This window comes from Bubalus bubalis, chromosome 17, assembly GCF_019923935.1.
Source record: "Bubalus bubalis isolate 160015118507 breed Murrah chromosome 17, NDDB_SH_1, whole genome shotgun sequence".
NCBI classification, from domain to species: Eukaryota; Metazoa; Chordata; class Mammalia; order Artiodactyla; family Bovidae; genus Bubalus; species Bubalus bubalis.
In genome coordinates, this window is record NC_059173.1 from 13,669,194 (window position 1) to 13,692,861 (window position 23,668).

The following is a 23,668-nucleotide window of genomic DNA, read 5'->3' on the forward strand; positions in this document are numbered from 1 at the left end:
CATGATCTGCTTTGCCTAATAGAAAATGGTTAGGAGTGACATTTGGGGGTCCAGCTTCCACATTCATCCCCTGGGGACCCAGCACCATGCGGCAAAGACGCTGGTCCAGAATGCTGGAGGGAGAGAACACACAGAGAACCGAGACCCCCGTCTAAGAGCCACACCAATGGCCAGTTGTGTAAATGAAGTCCCCTCAGACATTCTGGCCCCAGCCGCACTCTCAGCAGATTGCAGCCGTATGAATGACCCTAGCCCACAACCCCACAGAGAAGAGGTATGTGGTCCTAGCACAGCCCTGGGAAAGTCACAAAATTGCGAGCTAAAAAACAGTTGCTGTTTAAGCCACTATCTCTTGTTTACAGCGAGAGATAACTGAAATAGTGCCTTTTAAATATCCATCCCCCAAGAAAGAGTTCTCCAGTCCAATGGACTGGAACCTGAATTATGCAAATCAGTGATGCCCATCCCTGAGGTGGAGTAAAAGGGAAGGGAAGGGGGGTGGGAGAACCCTTCTTGTAGAAAGGGACAGAAGGACCAAACCTTTCATCTTTCAAAGTCCTGATATGTGGGTGTAGTTGTCCTACAAGCCAGTAAAAGCAGTTCACATGAGCTGTTGAGTTTTTTATTGTATCAAAATACACATAACATAAAATTTAGCATTCTAACCATTTCAAGGTGTACATTTCAGCAACGTTAGGCACATTCACCATGCTGTGTGACCATCACCACTACTCAGTGCCCAAACAGAAACCCCACAGTTATTAAGCAATCATTCCTCACTCTCTCTTCCCCTCAACCCAAGATAACTACTTACCTACTTTCTGTCTATGGATTTACCCATTTGGAACATTTCATATAAATGGAAACATGCAATATAATGATCTTTTTTGTATCTGGCTTCTATCACTTAGAATGATGCTTTCAAGATTCAGCCATGTTGTAGCATGTATCATTACATCATTCCTTTTTGTGGCTGTATAATACTCCTTTGCATGGATAGGCCACATTTTATTTACCTTTTCATCCACGGATGGACATTTGGGTTGTTTCCACCCTTTAGCTTTATCATACAAATTTTGAACTAATTCAGTAGTTGTCAACCAAGGGTCCTTGTGATCCACCCTCAAGGGGACATTTGGTCCCGTCTGGAGACACTCCTGATTGTCAAAAATGAGGCAAGGTGCTACTAACATCTACTGAACAGAAGCCAGAGATGCTGGTCAATGTCCCACGATTCACAGGACAGCCCCACCACGAGAATGCTGCTGCTGCTCTGACTATTCAGTTGCTCAGTCGTGTCTGACTCTCCTTGATCCTAAGGACTGTAGCCCACCAGGCTTTTCTGTCCATGAGATTTTCCAGGCAAGAATACCAGAGTGGGTTGCCAATTTCCTCCTCAAGGGGATCTTCCCAATCCAGGGACTGAACCCACATCAACTGCATTGCAGGTGGATTCTTTACTGCTGAGCCATCAGGGAAGCCCTCACCACAAGAATACTCAAGACACAAATGTCCCCAGTGCTGTGGCAGAGGGACCCTGCCCTAATCCAACCTCTCCCAGCCACCACGGAGGTATAGGGACTATGCCACACTTTCCATTTAGTGTGGATTCTTTCAGAGCCCTCTTCCAATAAATGATCAACCTTCTCTCCTTCCCATCCCAGAATTCACAGCCTGGTGACCAGTTTAGAAATGTGAGATTCTTTTTTAACACCCACTATTTCCAAGAGGGAAATCAAAACAAAACCCTCGAAATCAATTTGCAGGAAAAAAAAAAAAATAAAAGGATATTTCTGATGTTTTTCTAAGCTTTTCATCCTTTTTAAAAACAGGGGGTCAAGTGGCAACTGAAGAATAAAAGCAAGTGTTCAAAAGCATGAGCGACCAAAAGTCCACAGAAAATCAAAACAAACCCAGCTCTCAGTGTGCGTAATTACGGGTACAACCCAGTAATGAAAGCTTTATTGGTTTAATGTGATTCCATCAAGTACCAAAAAGCGGGAAGGAGTGGGAGAAAGAAAGAAAATGGATATGAAAGAGCAGAGGGAGGGAGGAGACATGAAAGAGGAATACGAGGGAGCAGAGAGGGTGAAACTAGGAGGCACTGGTAATTAAACTGCACGTTCCGGGTGTTGGACCAGCATTTATTCAAAGGAGCAGCAGGGACAGACCTGAACACCTTCCCCAAAATGTGCACCTCTTCATTCAACCAACAGATCACCTGCCAATGCTGTGCTTGACCCTGGTTTCAGTAGGGGGGATCCAGCAATGAATAAATTGGACAAAAACCCTGCTGCTTCCCCCTGGAGCTTACATTCAAGCAGGGAAAACAGCCATTCAATGAAATAGTAGGTGTGGGCCTCCCTGGCAGTCCCGTGGTTAGGCCTGTGCACTTCCACTGCTGGGGGCCCAGGTTTGACCCCTGATCAGGGAACTAAGATCCTAAAAGCCACATGGTATGGTCAAAATAAAACAACAACAACAACAACAAAAAAAAAGAAAAGTAAGTAAAATACATTGTACTTTTGCAGAAAAAAACAATAAAGCAGGGGGAGGGGACAGGAAGCACCAGGGATGGGGGAGATGCTGGAATTTTAGAGCAGGTAGCCAAGGAGGGGGTGATAATTTTTTTTGACCATGCCACATGGCATGTGGAATCCAGTTGTCTGATTAGGGATCAAACTCATAACCCCTGCAGTGGAAGCACAGGGTCTCAACCACTGGACCACCAGGGAAGTCCCAGGAAGGGGTGATAGATGGCAAAGATCTGAAGGAAGTGAAGGAGTAAGCCAAGGACAGATTTAGGGAAAGATCATTCCAGGTCGGGGGAAAGGATGTGCAAATGTCCTGGAGTGAGATGTGCCTGTGGAGGAAGAGTGAAGGGGTTAGTGTTGGGACAGAGCAGCGGGGAGGCCAGTGGGAGACAGGTCAGAGCCCAGGAGACCTCAATGGGCACAGGAAGGTCTTTGTTTTTCCCCTGAGTGAGAAGTGGGCCCTGGGTGGGGGCAGGGGGTTAGACATAAGATTACTGTCATAGGAATTAGCATGAGGCACCAAGGGAGTGGCTGGTCCTGGGAGGGTCAGTTCCTCCAGGGTCAGCAAGAGCCCAGATATAGCATCAGGAAATAAAAACATACTTAATACAGGGTGACCCATATCCAAGGACTGATCCATGCAGGAGTGTGAAGGTCTGGGTCTCCCATTTTCGTTGCTGTATAGTATTCCTTAGCACAAATGTACCCAAATTCCCATTCTTCTTTAATGGACTTTGAGTCAATAGGCTGTTAGCAAAAATAATTTCTCCAAATGGCTAAAAAACACATGAAATATTCTCAATATCATTAGTTCCCAGGGAAATTCTAGTTAAAATCAAAATGGGATGCTGCTGCTGCTGCTGCTAAGTCGCTTCAGTCGTGTCTGACTCTGTGCAACCCCATAGATGGCAGCCCACCAGGCTCCCCCGTCCCTGGGATTCTCCAGGCAAGAACACTGGAGTGGGTTGCCATTTCCTTCTCCAATGCATGAAAGTGAAAAGTGAAAGTGAAGTCGCTCAGTCATGTCCAACTCCTAGCAACCCCATGGACTGAAGCCTACCAGGCTCCTCTGTCCATGGGATTTTCCAGGCAAGAGTACTGGAGTGGGGTGCCATTGCCTTCTCCGAAAATGGGATACTAATATATACCAACCAGAATGGCTAATATTAAAAGTTGGAAAATACCAAGTGTTGGTGAGGATGTGGTCCCACAGTATTCCTCTTTCATCAAACCAAGCTGTGTGGTAACTGTGTTCCCCAAAACCAAAGGAAACCAAGAACCACAGCAATTGATTACAGATTTCAAATCAACCAATTAGCTCTTCAGTATAATCACAGACAGCAGGCAAATTCACTAGCCCTCCCTCCTAAGCCCCTCATCCAGCCTGCTGTTCCCTGTTAAGGCTATAAACCCAACCACAGTTGAATGTTGTTGTTGTTGTTAGGTTGCTAAGTCGTGTCTGACTCTCTGTGACCCCATGGACTGCAGCACACCCATCTCCCATAGTTCACTAAATTCATGTGCATTGCGTCAGTGGTGCCCTCTAACCATCTCATCCTCTGTTGCCTCCTTCTCCTCTTGCTCTCAATCTTTCCCAACATCAGGGTCTTTTGCACTGACTCATCAGCTCTTTGCATCAGGTGGCCAAAGTCTAGGAGCTTCAGCTTCACCATCAGTCCTTTCAATGAATATTCAGGATTGGTTTCCTTTAGGATCAACTGGTTTGATCTCCTTGCAGGCCGAGGGACTCTGAAGTGTTTTCTCCAGCCCAATTCAAAACCATCAATTCTTCAGCACTCAGCCTTCTTCATGATCCAACTCTCACATCCATACATGACTACTGGAAAAACTATAACTTTGACTAGACAGACCTTTTTGGCAAAGTGATGTCTCTGTGTTTGAATATGCTGTCTAGGTTTGTCATAGCTTTCCTTTCAAGGAGCAAGTGTCTTTTAATTTCGTGGCTGCAGTCACCATCTGCAGTGATTTTGGAGCTCAAGAAAATAAAATTTGTCACTTCTCCTTTTTCCCTTCTATTTGCCATGAAGTGATAGAACCAGATGCCATGATCTTAGTTTTTTTCATGTTGAGTTTTAAGCCAGTTTTTTCATTCTCCTCTTCCACCCTCATCAAAAGGCTCTCAACACCAAACCAAAGGGGCAAAGATGGATATGCCATCTCTGACATAACTGTATGCTTGAACCTTGAGGCTGGAGAGCCAGCGGGCACGTGGACAGTCATCTCTCTTTGACATATTGCCTGAATGCAGGTCTGGTTGTTTTGATAGGCTTTCAAAAAATAAAAATTATAATCTAAAAGGTTACAGTGATGGATATTGAAATCCAAACCCTAAAAGCCTTCTGAGTATGGTGTTCCAGGTGGCTCCGAGATATTTTTTTTTCCTTCTTTTTAATCTAAATCATGTTCTCAGACAGCACAGAGCCTGGTATAAATTCTCTTCTGCACTAATCTTTTATATACTTTTATGCTTGTCTGAGATGATTGAACATGACTCATTCATGGTTCTGTTTTCCACCACCGCTGGTCTCTTCCAGTCGGCAACATCTGGTTTTTTGCAGTAAAAGTTTCCCTTTGTCTGTCACATAACTCTGCGGTGTTCTGAGGAGAAGAGGAGTCTACACCAGGGGCTGGTCAAGTGCCAGGAACTGCCATGGATGATAGCAGGGCCGGGATCATCTCTACTATTTATTGATGGTGATATGAAACTGAAAGTCGGCTGAATAAAAACTGTCAGCTCTACAGTGTAGACTGATAGATTTCAACCTTTTATAGAGAGAGAGAGAGAGGGTTTTTGCTGTAAATCCTTTTTTTCAAACAAAATTTCAATAAAATTGTGAAAAGAGTTCCTGTTCTGGGGGAGACACACCCTCCCCTTCACTCTCAAGACAAGTCATGAAGCCCCTTCTCTGAGACGCCAGTGCTCCCAAGAGATTCTCAAAAGCCACTGTGCAAAGCAGGTTCACAGCATAGTTCTGGTTACCATAGGTTATCGCCAGGTGATCTTGATTTTTTTTCCCCTGCTTTTTCTATATTTTAAATGCTCTACAATGAACATTTATAACTCCATCGTCATAAAATAAATTGGAACATCTTAAAAAACTGGTATCGTTTGATACTCCTTAAACATACTCCATAAAGCATCAAGTCAGTCTCTGGCAATCGGTTTGTAAGTATAATAACCAAGTGGTAAATACATGCCAGGTACTGTTCTTGGCATAGAAGATACAGTGGTGAATACTGAGAGAGCAGCTGACTCCAAAGGTCTGACAGTTTAACAGCAGGAAGACAGATGCAGGAGGCTTCTGCCCGGCATGACTCCCCAGCAACTCACTTGAAGAATTCCCTGTGACTTGGAATTCTCTGGGTCTAGAGACCCTAGTACTCAGAGGGAGGCTCAGTAATAATCCCAGGACTCAACAGTAATCCCACTCAACTCAAATCTATGGCTGCTTCCTGGTCACTTTGTAGAATTCACACCAGTCCTCCAGAAGGCAGAGAAATCAGCATGCTGGCATGGGTCACTGACCTTGATCATCATCAGGAGACAGGGCTGTAGCACAATGGAATTTTTATGTTTTTTGTTTTTGTTTTTTAGTCACTAAATTGTATCCAACTCTTGTGACCCCATGGACAGTATAACCCATCAGGCTCTTCTGTCCATGTGATTCTCCAGGCCAAGAATACTGGAGTGGGTTGCCATTCCCTCCTCCAAGGGATCTTCTAGACACAGGGATTGAACCCATGCCTCCTGCATTGGCAGGTGGATTCTTTTATCTCTAAGCCACCGGGGAAGCCCAACACAATGGAGATAGGGAGGTAATTGCTTGTGTTTGGCAGTTTGCTAGGGCATCTCCTGTTGTCCCCATGCCTAGGAGTAACTGAACATGGATAATACAGCCACCCCGGCCTGATAAGGATGGGGTCACCATGGGCTCAGACTCCTCCAGGATGAGGATCTGAGTCACCCCACCAGGCCAGCTGCTCAGACCAGAAGAGGGAGAGGGGAACCTGGAATGAACAGTGAGTGGGAGGAAGATGATGAGTGTTTGACATGGAAATACTCATGCATGTGATGGTTGATAACATGGAAACACTTGTCCATGGGATGGTTGATAACATGAAACCATCTGCAACAGCGGGGACTCTCATCCAGCCCACTTCCCCTCCTCTTAGAAATGTCTTCAGGAATTTGTGACCAGAGTCCTGGAGAAACTCCACCTAGATGAAATGAATGTATGTGAGAAGCGAATGGCTCCAAAGGGTGGATTGTAACAGACAATTTGGTGTCCTATCCGAACCCTCCCAGCTGGACTGTGCACCCATTCCCCCAGCTGCACTGTTGTTGGCTGAATATAACTCAGAGCTGACTCATTCTCCATATAATTGGCCAAAATGAAACCACCTCTTCCAGGAGGCTAAGCTATCCTTCTGTAGGGGAGGCTGGCATGCTGGTACAAAAGCCCATAATGGGGTACCAATTCCATGGAGCAACTTACGTTCCAGATCATGAACTCTTTATTGCAAAATTCAGAGTTAAATTGAAGAAAGTAGGGGAAACCACTAGGCCATCCAGGTATGACCTAAATCAAATCCCTTATGATTATACAGTGAAAGTGACAAATAGACTCAAGAGATTAGATCTGATAGAGTGCCTGAAGAACTATGGACAGAGGTTCGTAACATTGTACAGGGCAGTGATCAAGATCATCCCCAAGAAGAAGAAATGCAAAAAAGCAAAATGGCTGTCTGAGGAGGCCTTACAAATAGCTGAGAAAAGAAGAGAAGCTAAAGGCAAAGGAATAACAGAGATATACCCATCTGAATGCAGAGTTCCAAAGAATAGCAAGGAGAGATAAGAAAGGCTTCCTCAGTGATCGAAAGAAGTAGAGGAAAACAATAGAATGAGAAAGACTAGAGATCTCTTCAAGAAAATGAGAGATAACAAGGGAGCATTTCATGCAAAGATGGACACAATAAAGAATACAATATACAACAAAGAAGAGAAACAGTACGGACCTAACAAAAACAGAAGCAATTAAGAAGAGGTGGCAAAACACACAGAAAAACTACACAAAACAGATCTTATCGACCCAGGTAACCACAATAGTGTGATCACTCACCTAGAGTCACACATCCTGGAGTGCGCAGTCAAGTGGGCCTTAGGAACTATCACTACAAACAAAGCTAGTGGAGGTGATGGAATTTCAGCTGAGCTATTTCAAATCCTAAAAGATGATGCTGTGAAAGTGCTGCACTCAAAATGCCAGCAAGTCTGGAAAACTCAGCAGTGGCCACAGTACTGGAAAAGGTCAGTTTTCATTCTAATCTCAAAGAAGGGCAATGCCAAAGAATGTTCAAATTACCGCACAATTATACTCATTTTACATGCTAGCAAAGTAATGCTCAAAATTCTCCAAGCTAGGCTTCAACAGTATGTGAACTGAGAACTTCCAGATGTTCAAGCTGGATTTAGAAAAGGGAGATGAACCAGAGATCAAATACCCAATATCTGTTGGATCATAGAAAAAGCAAGAGAATTCCAGAAAAACATCTACTTCTGCTTCATTGACTATGTTAAAGTCTTTGACTGTGTGAATCACCACAAACTGTGAAAAAGTCTTAAAGAGATGGGAATATCAGACCACCTTACCTCCTGAGAAACCTGTATGTAGGTCAAGAAGCAGCAGTTAGAACTGGACATGGAACAATGAAATGGTCCAAAATTGGGAAAGGATTACATCAAGGCTGTATATTGTAACCCAGCTTATTTAACTTATATGAAGAGTACATCATGCGAAATGCCAGGCTGGATGAAGCATAAGCTGAAATCAAGATTGCCAGGAGAAATATCAATAACCTCAGATATGCAGATGACACCACCCTTATGGCAGAAAGCGAAGAGGAACTAAAGAGCCTTGTGATAAAAGTAAAAGAGGAGAGTGAAAAAGATGGCTTAAAACTCAACGTTCAAAAAGCTAAGATCATAGCATCCAGTCCCATCACTTCATGACAAATAGATGGGGAAAAAATGGAAACAGTGACAAGAGTTTACTTTCTTGGGCTCCAAAATCACTGCAGATGGTGACTGCAGCCATGAAATTAAAAGACGCTTGCTCCTTGGAAGAAAAGCAGTGACAAACCTAGACAGCATATTAAAAAGCAGAGACATTACTTTGCCAACAAAGATCCGTCTAGTCAAAGCTATGGTTTTTCCAGTAGTCATCTACGGATGTGAGAGTTGAACCATCAAGAAGGCTGATTGCCAAAGAATTGATGCTTTTGAACTGTGCTGCTAGAGAAGACTCAAGAGTCCCTTGGAATGCAAGGAGATCAAACCAGTCAATCCTAAAGGAAATCAGTCCTGAATATTCATTGGAAGGATTGATCTGAAGCTCCAATATTTTCGCCACTTGATGTGAAGAACCGACTCATTGAAAAAGACCCTGATGATGAGAAAGATCTAAGGCAGGAGGAGAAGGGGATGACAGAGGACAAGATGGTTTTATGGCATCACCAACTCAATGGACATGAGTTGAGCAAGCTCCAGGAGATGATGAAGGACAGGAAGCCTGGTGTACTGCAGTCCATGGGGTTGCAAAGAGTCAGATACGACTGAGTGACTGAACAACAATTGAGGTTTCTTTTTTCAAACATTTATCCAGTTGAAAAGACTTTCCTTTCCTAATGGAATTGGGGCATTTGCTAAAAATTGTGTCTGTGTGAATTTGGCTTCTGTTGCATTGATCTATTTGTCTATCCCTGAGGTCATACTCTTGCTTAGATTTTTTTCCCCCTGACTTACCATCTTCCCCTCATGCCTCATCTCCTAAGAGAACTCTCTTAATAAATTGGTTGGCTAACATTCCCATCACAGGCTCCATTTTCAGGGAACTAGATTTAAGATCGCAACAGACATGCAGGTTAATTGTCAAATGAGATACTTCCAGGTGCTAATCAGTACTGGGAATAAGTTAAATATGGTAATACTGCAGTGAAGGACTGGCTTGCCTGTGGAAAGCTAGTTTAGCAAAGGTGTCTCTGAGAAAGTGACATTTAAGTCAAGTCCTGAGTCATGACAACATAAGTGGATGGTTGAAAGGCAAGGAAAATAATCACTGGAGCCAAGAAGGTCTAGGAACTGAGAGGGAAGAGTGTTGAATGTTGATCTTCAATGTCATGGCTGAAGCCAGAAGCATGATGGTCAGAGAAGTGGTAGAAACTGGGGCAGAGAAGAAGCTGCCAAGCCAGGCAAGAGTTTATTGAAAAGCCCTTCATATTAGCTGGGAGTTTTGATGAGGGAAGGAGTAGAGATCATTTCAAAGTGTCAGTCGTGTGGGAGGGAGGCTCAAGAGGGAGGGGATTTATGTATACATATAGCTGATTCACGTTGTACAACAGACAACACAACATTGTAAAGCAATTATCCTCCAATTAAAAAAAGATTTTAATGTTTTTAAGTGTCAGTGGAAAGCAAAGAGTACACCCACCACATCTGCAGGTACTGAGTTCTCCAGGAGCTGGGAGAAACTCACAATCTCCCTGAAGAGGGCTGTAGGGGAAGGTGTCCTTAGGGACAAGATATGCAGCCAAGATGCATATGGAGAAAGAATTTGATCAGAATTTGAACTTGAGCATGTAGCAGAATCAAGTGGAGGATTTGCTAAAACACAGATTTCTGGGTCCCACCCCAGGGTTTCTGGTTCAGAAGGCTTGAGGTAGGGACCCAAGAATGTGTATTTCTAACAAGTTCCCAGGTGACACTGATGATGGGAGACCAAGGACCACTCTTTGAGACCCACTGGCTCAGACAATACCACGTCAGGAGACAGATAGTGGCTCAGCATTGGCAAGACCACGGACTGTTTTTGTTAACAAAGTTTTATTGGCACACGGCCACGCCCATTTGCTCACGTGTCATCTGCAGCTGCTTTCCCGGTTTAGGGGCCGAGATGAGTAGTTGCAACAGAGGCTGTGTGACCTGCAAAGCCAAATATATTTATTAATACAACTCTGGCTCTTCATAGAAAAAGTTGGCTGATCTCCATTCTGTTTTATCACTAGACTTCTGGAGTTTCTTGATGGTGTGCCTGGAGAAGAAAGGCAACAAAGTACCCCAGATAAGGGTCATGATCTTTTGTAACCTAATCTTTCCTGTTCTCTTCGAAACGGTAGGTCTGTACTCTTAAAGATTATTTAACTATCTTTTTTAGTGACCTTCCAGTTAGAACTGGGGGCTTCTCTGGTTGGCTCAGTTGGTAAAGAATCTGCCTGCAATGCAGGAGACCAGGGCTCAATCCCTGGGTCACGAAGATCCTCTGGAGCAGGAAATGGCAACCCACTCTAGTATGCCTGCCTGAGATATCCCATAGATAAAGGAGCCTGGCAGGCTCCAGTCCATGGAGTCGCAAGAGTTGGACAAAACTGAGCGACTAACACTCACTCACTCAGTTGGAACTGAGATATATGTTTTCAATCCACCAAGGTAATGATATGGATTTTTAATAGAAGTATCTATGGGCCCATCAGACATGAGTCTTTACAAAACTCTAAGATGTAAAGAAATGCCTCTACAGAGAGAGTTGAACACATTGAGGTGGGGGGCTTCCCTCTTTACCTGGACCACCATCTGAACTGCTGTCAATTCATAATGAAGACTTTAGGTGTCTGGAGCAAAATGAGAAGAGAAAGAAAATTTTTCTTTTTAAAATGAAGCTAATCATGCTTATTGTCCTTTCTTCTGAAAGTGTTTTCCAAATGTTTTGGTGTTAAAAATGTACTTTCTTAAAAAAAAAAATGTATGAATGGTGGTTTTTAAACAGCAGCTTTTGTTAAATTTTTCTAGTACCTGCCAAACAGAGAAGGCAATGGCACCCCACTCCAGTACTCTTGACTGGAAAATCCCATGGACAGAGGAACCTGGAAGGCTGCAGTCCATGGGGTGGCTGAGGGTCAGACACGACTGAGCGACTTCACTTTCACTTTTCACTTTCATGCATTGGAGAAGGAAATGGCAACCCACTCCAGTGTTCTTGCCTGGAGAATTCCAGGGACGGCGGAGCCTGGTGGGCTGCCATCTATGGGATCGCAGAATCGGACACAACTGAAGCGACTTAGCAGCAGCAGTACCTGCCAAAACAGAGTTGATACCTAACATTAGTCCAGGGCTCAGATGGCAAAGAATCTGCATGCAAGGCAGGAGACCCAGGTTCAATTTCTAGGTTAAGAAGAGCCCCTGGAGAAAGGAATGGCTACCCACTCCAGTATTCCTGCCTGGAGAACCCAAGGATAGAGGAGCCTGGTGGGTTACAGTCCATGGGGTCACAAAGAATCAGACACTACTGAGGGAGGGACACTTTCACATTAATTCATCTGATTTTTCAGGAATTCCACTGATCCGTAAAATACCAAAGCGTGAGAAACAGTATACTAAGATACTATAGCAGAACTGCAGTGCATGTCACCTCCTTTGCCCACACCCTAGTACATTACATTGAGTGGGATTCTAAGGTCTGTCTAATCTCACAGGAAAGTGTGCAATGATCGGTTGATTAGTGCTGTCTGCACAGGTGCAGGAAGTCAGCCTGAAGCCTGGGCTGCCTTCACCTGCCACCTTTAACGAACACCATTATCAGCAAATACACATTTCTAGATCTGATCTTGAGATCCAAGAGGTTCCATGAGCACAAAGCGTACAGCTTGCTCATAAACATGCCCTAAGACAATAAGAGGGAAATTGGGTGTAGCCACTAATACCCCCCACAGCTCATTTAAAGACCCCAGAGATGGCCTCAAAAAATAGAAGCAATCGAGTTATCATAAAGCAGATCCCACTTCCCCAGAGGAACAATGTTATACTTGGTGCACCCAGCTGATGACTGGGTCCCAAGCAAACCAGAACAGGACACAAAGTGGAACCGTACCTACACAATGATAACGCAAATAACATCTAAGATCTTTTTAACTCCCACCCTCACTGCTCTGCCGAAGAACCAAGTTTTGCCCCATTAGGAACGATGTTGCCCTCTTTCCATGAGCATGCACGGACTAGACTAGGTCACGAGCAATTTAAAAGAATCTGCCTCCTTCAGGGAGAGACACGGATGACTGAGAGTCAGGGAAGGGAGGGAGATTCACTTTATTTATCTTTGGAGCCCTTTGAACTGTCTACGTATATTGCCTATTCACTAATAAGTTTCCAAAACTTAAAACCGTCACCACTATCATTTCTTAAGAGAAAGCGTGTTTTCTAACCATGAAAAATAAAAGGACACCACCACAGAATATAAGATCATCTTTTTCCACAAAGAAGGGGTGGCAACTTAACACGGACTAAGAAATAAAACATGCAGTATAGTTTCATGTTTTGTTCAAATGCAAAAATAGAAACTTTCATTTTGCAATATACATTACATATAATTGTCTTAATAGAAGGTTGTTTTATGGGGGGAACACTTGGTGATATATTTTGAAGTTAAACTCACCTAATTTCTTCCAGCCAATTATTTTCATATTGTTGACTGAAAAGCCGCTTTCCCCTATGAATGTAGAAAACACCCACAGCACCTTCACTGATCTTTCAGATCTTAACTATTTTGGGCAAAGCCAGAAAAATTCAGGAACCAGGCCTATAGGTTTCTGGCTATTTCTCCTGACTTCTCACTGCAGAGTCATTTAGAAAAAACAGTGGCTACAGGTGTGAGTCGAAGAAGGCAATGGCACTCCACTCCAGTACTCTTGCCTGGAAAATCCCATGGATTGAGGAGCCTGGTAGGCTATAGTCCATGGGGTTGCTAAAAGCTGGGCACAACTGAAGCGACTTAGCAGCAGCAGCACAGGGGTGAGTTCCAACCAGCAAGTGTTACAAATGAATACACAATTTTTCAACTAAATAGTCTATTAAAAAAAAAAAAAACTAACCTACTAGCAGGCACTTTAAAGCCTATGAAAGTCTAAAAAGAGCCACGTGAAGTACATCTTATAGGACCCACTTCCCAAAGGAAACGATGAAAGCTCAGAGCAGTTAAGTGACTTGCCCAGGAACACACAGCATGAAAGCAGTAAAGAAAAATTCAAACCCAGCTCAGCCAGACAGCCAGGCTTACCCACTCAGAATGCATGTAGCTGGTGTTCACTCATGGCTGGCTCCCTTCTTGAACTTCTACTCCCAGTGGGTCCTGCCAGGAGTCTGCCAACTGAGGGAGAGAGCAGACAGTCAAGACACACAGGCCTGGAACTGTTGGGGCTGGGAGTAGGGTTGGACACTGGCCCTCGGACTTGGCACTGCTTCCAGTACATGGCCGGAGTCCAGTTGGGCTTCTCCATAAATACAATCCCCAGTCAGGCCCCCTGGTCCAGGTACAAGTGAACTTCAACCTAAAGGAACGACTTGGGAGACACCAGGCCCCATGGGCCTGAAGAGCAGAAAAGGCCTCTGAGGATACATGCATTCAAAACCCACTAGGCCAGGCCCCGTGTACCACTCCCTCCTCCCAGCCCCAAGCCTGGAAACCATTTCTTAAATATTCAAACATGGCCTCTAAGCTGGGAGATTAACTGAGACGCAGCCTTCTTATCGCAGGTAGGACTTTCAGAGGCCCTCCTGGTAGAACCGTAACAGGATCCCTCCAGGAGGGGAACTAATCACCCTGAAAGCTTCTGAGTGTGGAGGGGAGGCAGGAGCAGAGAGTCTGCCCCACCCGGGCCAGCCTCATCCCCGCAGTGACCCACATACAGGGAAGAAACCTACCTGCTGCAAGACTGGGCCCCAGCCTCCCCGAATGTGCAGAACCCAGAGCTGTGGACATGAGACGCAAGCGATAGCCAGACCCATTTCATAGATGGGGTTCATCGAGTCACACTCAGAAAGCCCTCCAGGGCCCAGGACACCCAGGGTCCTCTTGCAGTTGTCCTAACCAGCATAGCCGGCCCATCTGAAGGATGCTCCAGGTGCATGCTGGAAGCAGAAGGTTACAGTCAGGAGTTCTGTGAGTCAGTAGCTTGAATTCAGCCTCAGCAATTGTTCTCCTGGCGGTTTTTTGTTTTTTACAGCCCAGATTGTGGGCATTCTTTGAAAGCCCACATGCTTGGGTTATCATGCAATGCAGGTAACTGGAAGAATTTGAACTTTAGAACCCCAAACACCTGGGGCAGGGTCTCAGCGCCTTAGGAACCGACTAGCTTCAGGTGCTTGATTAAGTCACGTGACTGCTTGGCCCCTATCCTCATCTCCTGAGTTAAAGTGAGAAAGGACCCCTCCCTACCAGCGAGGCTGCTCCAAGGATTAAAAGAAACAAACAATTGTAAATCAAATGCATGGCCTTGCTGAAGGGCAGGGTGGCTGATGAAACTGACAGAGGGGTCATTTTCAGGCAGGTCCCCTCTACCGGATTGTGAGTCCTGCTAAGGCAGGGTCTGGTGCTCAGTGAATTCTAATTGAAGGAAATCAACACAGAGGTATTAACAACTGCCTTTCTCATCTTCTGTTGCCAACAGCAGAATAAACATTCTCTTCAGGGGAGCCAGGAGAATAGATACTCACCCGGGCGTTGCCCTTCAGAAGCCAGTGGCATCATGGAACCTAAGCTGCTATTCTAATCAATACCTCTTTTTTTTTTTTTTAAACTCAAAAGATCTAAAGCCTGTATTTTTCCTATGTCCGTCTTTTTTAAAAGTTCTTTTTAGTTGCAGGATAATTACAATATTGTGTTGGTCTCTGCCATACATCAACAAGGATCAGCTATAGGTATACATATGTCCCCTCCCTCCGGAGACTCCCTCCCCACTCCCACCTCATCCCACCCCTCTAAGTTGTCACAGAGCCCTGGTTTGAATTCCTTGAGTTATACAGCAAATTCCCACTGGCCATCTATTTTACAAATGCTAGTGTATATGTTCGGAGAAGGCAATGGCATCCCACTCCAGTACTTTTGCCTAGAAAATCCCATGGACGGAGGAGCCTGGTAGGCTGCAGTCCATGGGGTCGCTAGAGTCGGACACGACTGAGTGACTTCACTTTCAATTTTCACTTTCATGCACTGGAGAAGGAAATGGCAACCCACTCCAGTGTTCTTGCCTGGAGAATCCCAGGGATGGGGAAGCCTAGTGGGCTGCCATCTATGGGGTCGCACAGAGTCGGACACGACTGAAGTGACCTAGCAGCAGCAGCAGCAGCAGTGTATATGTTTCCATGCTACTCTCTCCATTTGTACCACCCTCTCCTTCCTTGGGCTTCCCTGGTAGCTCAGCTGGTAAAGAATCCACCTGCAATGAGGGAGACGTGGGTTTGATCCCTGGGTTGGGAAGATCCCCTGGAGAAGGGAAAGGTACCCACTCCAGCATTCTGGCCTGGAGAATTCCACGGACTGTATAGTCCATGGGGTCACAAAGAGTCAGACATGACTGAGCGACTTTCACTTTTTCCTTCCTAAGCAACCCCTGCTGTGTCCATAAGTCTGTTCTCTATGTCTGCGTCTCCATTGCATCTTTTTTTAACTTTTTATTTTGTATTGGGGTATAGCCAATTTAAAATGTGATTGTCTCAATTAAACAGCAAAGGGACTCAGCCATACATATACTTATATGCATTCTGCCCCAAACTCCCCTCCCATAATCAATACCTTCTATCACAAGAGGTACACAGGGGCCAACTGGCGGAGGCAATGGTTTTTTTCATAATAATCCCCAATTTCCCAATGAAACAGACACTGTCATCTCCACGAGTTTGCCCAAGCCCTATCCTGCTCTGGGAGTCTAGCCCATCCTTCCAGACTCAGTTCAGGTGCTTCCTGCCCAGTGAAGCTTCCCTACAGAGGAGGGACCCTCCCTCTGGCTCCGGACATGCTGACCTTCTCTGCTCTGGGCCGAGACACAAGTTCCAGACACACAGACCTGGTTCCCATCTGCTCTGGGTGACTGGGCAAACCACTTGATGCCCCAGAGGCTTGAGATTCCTGAAAAAATTCCCTAGAGCTACTGTAGACCTTAAACAAAAATATGTAAAGCACAAGACCTGGTACCTTAGGTACCCCTTCGATTAATGGGAGTTGTTATTTTTACTGTGGACAAGGCCCATTTTCTCCAACTAAACACCCACTCCCCAACAGACACACACACGTGCACCCCTCTAAACATGGGGTGCTCTGCTTGCCCTGGTTGGTAAATGGCTGGTGATGTAAGACAGCAGACAATGAATATCACACGCTCTCTCTCTCAAGCACCTACCATGTGCAAGAATCGCACAAGGAGAAAAACGGGAATAAAGGAATGAGTTGGGGTCTGGACATGAGCGAGGCCGATTTGCAGGGAGAACAGGATTTGTCAGCTTCAGGAAACAGGACCAAGCTCTGAATCACCAATCTACAGAACTTCCCTGAGTCCGAGGCTTCCTCATCTGTAAGCATGTTCTAGGATCCACACCGTGTGAGCATTAAACATCCCGCATAAAGAGCTAACACAGAGAAAATGTAAAAAATGTTAGTATTTATAAATGTGCTTGTTATTAGTGGTAATAAACCCCAGGAGGTATTATCACTGCGTACCTTGAAGTCAAGGGAGAAAAAAAGTGATGAAAGGAACCCAGGGCTTTGGGCTCTCCTTCTGTCTTCAAACAGAGCAAGGACCTGGGCTGGGAAGAGTTGTGTGTGCTCAGTTAGGGTGTGCTCAACTGCAGGTCACAGACTAGATCACCTTAAACAACCAAGTACAATTTCCCACCTATCAAGTCCAGAGCAGGCTGCCGGGGTTCGCGAGCTCAGGGAGGCCAAAGTTCTGGATCAATATCACTGCAACTCTCTAGTCCTCTATTCCTAGACTCAGCTCCACGGTAGCCCTCGCCTGCCAGCCTCCAAAAGCAGTGGGGGTGGGGGAAGGGACATTTCCCGGAACCCCCCACAGCCCCAGAGCTGCCATCAGGTCCCGCTGACCAGAACTGGATCACGTCGGTACCCAGAAGCCAAGGATACCTAGGCAACGGGACTGGGTTTACCGTGACTACGCAGAGTCTCGCGATATTTCATCCCTGGGGCTGGGCCCAGCTTCCCTGCAAACTTGACACGCCCCTTTTTTTCCCGCAAGTGAAGAGGTTCTGTTAGCAGGAGCATCAAGGAAGAGGTTGGCAGTGCCCAACACCTGGATGTACACATGGAAAGAGCAAAAGGCGGGGGCAGAGAGGATCCTGTCCCCAGTGCCCCCAGGAACTGAAGGTCAGTCAGAGCCTCAGGTGAGACTTATAAGATGCTTACTGTGTTCCAGGTCCACATGCCTGACACAGTAGGGGGTACAGGAGACCTGACTCCTGCCCCTAAAAGGACAATAAGGTCAAGTCACAACTACAAGACATGCCCACAGCTGTCTAAAGAGTGGACCCTTCGATGGCTCCAGGCTGGTTGATTGTGTAGGTCTCAGTGTCCCAGGTCTGCAGAGTAAGGCCAGGGTGGCGGAAGAGGCAAGGGGGTCAGCCAGTGCCAGCGCAGAGAGGGTCAGTGAGCCCAGCCAAGAGCCTGTTCCCCACACTGAGAACACTTACTTCTATGAAATGTCAGGGTTTGCCCCGGATGCTGGGCACAGAGGGAGGAGCCCTCGGCCCTGGCCTTCATGAGCTCACAGCCTTCCTGCACCTCACTCGTTTCTGTACCCCAAGTACATGATAACAACAGCAACAGTAAATGCATATCATTTGCTGTAAACCAAGCCCCACTTTGAGCACTTCACAGGTATAATCTCAGTTGGTCAGACAACCACCCTATGAGGAGGTACAGTTAAGGTCCACATGTAATAAATGAGGAAACTGAGGCAGAAGACATTACATACCTAGAAAAGCAGTGGGATGAGAGCAATGTGAGTGAGAAGCAGGAATTCTAGTTCCAGTCTTGGCTCAGCCACAGACGTTCTGTGTGAGCCAGGAAGGCTGTCTCTGGACCTCAGCTTTCCTGCCTGTAAAAGGAATGATGCTCCATGAGCCAGAAGGTTCTGAGCAGGGGTTCTTGAACTTTGCTGCCCAGTAGAAACACTTGGGATCTTCCAAAACTCTGATACCTTCATCAGATCACAGGTCAATTAAGTCAGGAAGTCTGGGCATGAGAGCCAGGAATCTGCGATTTCTTGTTTTGCTTCATTTTTAAGTCATCAGGTGATTCCTACTTGCAGCCAAGTCTGGGGACAAGGATGATGATTTCCTGGCATCCTGTGAGAGCGCACAAGGATGGCCTGGTACAGAATGAAGACTGAGCCACAATTAAATATCCAGAATGGTCAAATCCATAGAGACAGAAAGCAGATCAGTTGCTGCTGGGGGCTGGGAGGAGGGAGAATAGACTGTTCACTGGGTCCGAGTTTCTAAAAGGAAATGGAAATGTTCCGGCCCTAGATCCAGGTGGTGGTTGCACAACATTGTGAAGGTACTAAATGCCACTGAATTGCACACTTCAAAATGCTAAATTTTGTAATGTATATTTTACCACACACACACACAGAAAGGTTGAAAATGAATACAAATTCAACTAAAAATATGGTGTGTCTCTCAGAAGGTCAGAACTTTGTGCACAAGCAAGGGAAGGAACAAGGTCAGAGCTGTCTCTGCAGGCAGACCTGAATTCAAATCCCTAGTCTGCGACTTGCTAAGTGGATGCTGTGTGACCCTGAACAAGTGACCTCACCTCTCTGATGCTCTTTCAGGCCTCCTCTGTAAAATGGAGGTAAGAAAACTACTGACCTCAGAGAGCTATGCTGAGGCTGGAATGGGACATGTACACAACATAGTGCTTGATGAATGAAAATTATTATTACTCAGAATCACAGGAAAGCACTTCAGGGATTTGGCAAAGACAGAGAATGCTGGGGCCCAGAGAGGGAAGGGACTTGAGCAGAGTCACCCAGTGGGGATGAGAGCCAAGGAGCACGAACATCCGGGTGCCAGCCTGGCCACCTCCCTCCACCCGCGGGGCCAGGGAGCCTGACTCACCTGGTCCCCAGGCGCGGGGCGGGGCTGCCGGCTCTCACCTGGCGCTGCAGGCGGCCCCCACCCGCCACCCGCCTTTCATCTCCCCTCCTCGTGGCTCCGGGCGCCGCTTTCCCAATTGTCCAGGTGACGCCAGAGCCCGGGCTCTTGGCTTCCGCGGGGGGCGGGGCGGGCAGGTGAGGCCGCCACCAGGTGAGGCCGCCCCGCGGGAGGCCCGCCCACCGCACCGCCTCGCCTCCTCCCGGTCTGTGGCGACATCTGCTGGCCGTCTCCGGAGGGACACAACCTCTGCTCTGATTTCTGCTTCAATTCAGATTCAGTTCAGTTCAGTCTCTCAGTCTTGTCTGACTCCTCGCGACCCCATGAGGAGGCCAGGCCTCCCTGTCCATCACCAACTCCCGAAGTTCACCCAAACTCGTGCATCGAGTCGGTGATGCCATCCAGCCATCTCATCCTCTGTCATCCCCTTCTCCTCCTGCCCCAATCCCTCCCAGCATCAGGGTCTTTTCCAATGAATCAGCTCTTCGCATGAGGTGGCCAAAGTATTGGAGTTTCAGCTTCAGCATCAGTCCTTCCAATTAACACCCAGGACTGATCTCCTTTAGAATGGACTGGCTGGATCTCCTACCATCCAAGGGACTCTCAAGAGTCTTCTCCAACACCACAGTTCAAAAGCATCGATTCTTCGGTGCTCAGCTTTCTTCACAGTAATCCCCATTAATCCCTGAGCACCTCCTAGGGGCCCCGCACGGTGTTAGGTGTCTAGGATTCGCACCATCCCATGTCTCCAGGAATCTTAGACTACTGAAAGTTCAGATGCAGAGAAGACAAAGAAAAACTCGCAAGTTGTAATCATTCTTTGCTCAGATACAGAATAACATTAGTTGGGGAGGTACCAGCTCATCCTCTCTGAGGAGATGTCCGTGGGAAGACTTAAAAGAAACCCAGAAAATCTCAGGGAAAGGAAGTGAAAGTAGTCCAGGCATAGGAAGACACCTGGCCTTTTAAAGGTGAAAAGCCCAGAGGCTGGAACACCATGGCTGTGGTATGAAGTAGGCAGAGATCAGATGAGACCTTCTATCTATACTCTCAGTGTTCCCACGGGAAAACTAGGCCCCGGGAAAAGGACTTTCCCTCTTAACAGAGTGAGGCAGTGACAGCCAAGCCTGGAGGACTCTTAGGCTCCACCACCCTCTCCAGCCTGGACTGCTATTGGTATCCAAGGATCCATTCAAACACTTCTTGAGCAGTTATTTGTGTGCCAAAGACTGTGCTAAGCATTAAGAACAAAGTAGTAAATGAGACATATTCCTTGAGATCCTCCTAATCTAGTGAGGGCATCAAATCTGTCTAGGATGGTTAGACAAGGTTCTCTCTCCCTGACAACATACAAACCCAAAGGAATGAATCTCTAACGGTAGAAATCTGGGACAAGTAGAGGCCAGTAGAGGAGGTATCTCGGCACTCTCTAAAGCATACCATAGGAACAAATCATTTTAATCCATCCCTAGCCCCAGGTTTTTTGTTTGATTGTTTTTGGCAGAAGGGATACAGTAGGTCAGAGGGATGGAGTCAGGATACACAGCTGGACCTCTTCTGAGATCAAAATCCTTGTGGTAGATTCAGCTCAGGGAATGTGTTAGTAATAGGAATTCACCCCCAGGTTCCCAGAGGAGAGAACTTGCGCTCAGAATTCTGTGAGAGGGTCCTTATTACATACCGGGTGGTCAGGCTGATGGGCTAGTGTGATCCACGCCCTCCTCCTCTTCATTGTCATCGTCTGGAATGATCATCATTGGCACTATTGAGAATTTACTCCCAACCAGCTTCCAGTCCTTGGTTTATTAAACCAAAGGAGGCTTATTAATCACCACTGCTGTCCCAGCATTCATTTGAGGTTGGGACAGGCTCAGAAAGGTGAAAGCCACCTTTCAACAGCTCACAGAAGAGGCAGGTTGGTGTTTAAGCAAAGTATTTCAACCTGGTGTGATAAAGTGATTGCAACAGTGGTAATTTCCACTTGGGAGGAAGGACAGAAGGCCGTGGATTCACTCTGCCTGGAGAGGTCTTAAGAGGGAAGTCCTACTGAACCTTGAAAACCTTCATCTGAATCTCCAGTCCCGTGGTTCTCAGGCTGTGGTCCTGAAGCAGCAGCATTTTCACCACTCAGGCACTTTGTTAAAACTGGGGTGGGTCCCAGTGATCTGTGTTTTAGCAGCCCTGAAGGTGATTTTGATGCTCCCTGAAGACAGAACCTCTGCGTGAGGCAGAAAGACGCAGCACGCCTGCGTGCTCAGTTGCTTCAGTTATGTCGGACTCTTTGCGACCCTATGGACTGTAGCCTACCAGGCTCCTCTGTCCATGGGATTCTTCAAGCAAGAAAGAATACTGGAGTTGGTTGCCATGCCCTCCTCCAGGGGCTCCTCCCGACCCGGGGATCAAACTCACATCTTCCTGTGTCTTCTGCATTGCAGGCAAATTCTTTACCCACTGAGCCACCTGGGAAACCACCTGGGAAGAGGCAGAGGAGCCTATAAATTGGTGTCTTCAACAAGGGAACACTACTAAAGTTGAAATTACTAATTATTTTCACCCAGCTTTTACATTCCTTTTTATTTCTTTTGTCTCAGAATATTGTCTCATCTTAATTCTACATGTGTATCTGTTCTCATAGACTGTCAGGACCACACCAAAAAGAACAAGTGTGGTCAAATAGGGGACTGAATGACCAGTCATTAACTTGGGACACTCCTGTTACAGCATTGAAATTATCACATCCCATAAGACCTTTAAGTCATGGACAAACCAGGACAGTGGGTCATCTTAAGTAGGAATTTATAGTTGTGCCTTACTGTGACTAAGTATCAAACAACCCAAACACTGAGAGTATTGAATTATAATGTTGGCAACCTTTTTACGCCAGTCCTAATCCCAAATTCAATTGTGTAATCTTCATCATAATCATCTTCATGGCTTCTGATCCACTTTAACAAAACTCATAGGCAAAATGTTACACACTTCATTTTTATGACTCAGGAGTATCCTTAAAACTTGACCATAAGGTCGAAAATGTACATTCTATGGTAGAGCGATTCTGCTTTTAGGAGAAACTTCTAGAGAAATTAGGTGGAAGAAAAGTTAATTGGTATGTTGGTAGTCAGTGTCTTGAGAGATCCTTTTGCAGTGAGATATGGAAACAATGTAAGTTATCATCAGGAGAATGGACCATCACATGGTACCAAAAAACAAATGAATCAAAGTTATGTATTTTAATTCAGCAGGACCCTAGGGGGCAATCCCAGGACAGACCCCTCCCCCAAATCCTCTGCTTTAGCTCCTCTCTTAAGTACCTACATAACAGTACCTGATGCATATTTCCTGGGTAGTTTTTCATCTCCTAAAACCCGCCACCACATGGAAGAAATTAAGGACTTGAAGATCACGAGCACGTAGCCCTCGACCTTCTGGCCCTTCAGGATTGGTCACAATCAACCAATCAGAGAATTGTCGGGAGCTGATCAGGTACCCTGGGACGCCCCTCCCTCACCTGGTCTTTTCTAAATGATTTGCTGGAAGCCTGGAGCTCAAGGAGCTCGAGGAGCTCGAGGGGGCGGGTTTACCACGAGCCACCTGTCCTCCCTGCGTAAAGCTATACTTTCCTTCACTACAACCAGGTGTCAACGGCTTGGCTTTTACTGAGCATGAGCGAGGAGTCCGTGGAGGCCTGTCTCGCGTGGATTCCTCGCGCGTGGACGCCTCGCCTGTGGTGTGTCAGAACCCGCAGCGGCGGCGGCGTCTCCCGGGACCTAGCCAGCGGCTGGCTGAGAACCTTTGCCTCCAAGTCACCCCCAGAACTGGCCGGCGGGCGTCCCTGGCCCTTGGCACTTCGGAGTTTAGAGGTGATGGAAATGAGGCCCTCGTAGTGGCCGACCGAGACGTCTTCGGTGAGTAATGGCGCTCAAGTATGATGACGCCCGGGTACCCAGCGCCATAACGTTGGTCTTGCCTGAGGTAGAACTTTACTTGGGTCTTTCCCCCCTTGGACTTTCCTTCAGCCTCATCTCTGATGGGACTGAGGTTCTACCTCTCTGGGGCTAGGAAACTTTGACCCTGAGAGACAGACCGTTTGGCATTGCGGTAGATTTCACAACACCTGCGG

At 46.4% G+C, this 23,668-nt stretch overlaps 2 long non-coding RNA genes across 2 annotated transcripts; both read right to left on the reverse strand.

Moving 5' to 3' along the window:
• Positions 1-11,622: 11,622 nt before the first annotated feature.
• Positions 11,623-19,940, reverse strand: LOC102413337. The gene is made up of 5 exons (XR_327003.3): positions 19,513-19,940; positions 18,363-18,485; positions 14,302-14,508; positions 13,658-13,747; positions 11,623-11,681 (listed from the first exon to the last, which is right to left on the reverse strand). It is a non-coding gene; the product is annotated as an uncharacterized LOC102413337 (long non-coding RNA).
• LOC123329923 lies at positions 16,731-18,338 on the reverse strand. The gene is made up of 3 exons (XR_006545531.1): positions 17,268-18,338; positions 17,093-17,178; positions 16,731-17,001 (listed from the first exon to the last, which is right to left on the reverse strand). It is a non-coding gene; the product is annotated as an uncharacterized LOC123329923 (long non-coding RNA).
• Positions 19,941-23,668: the final 3,728 nt, after the last annotated feature.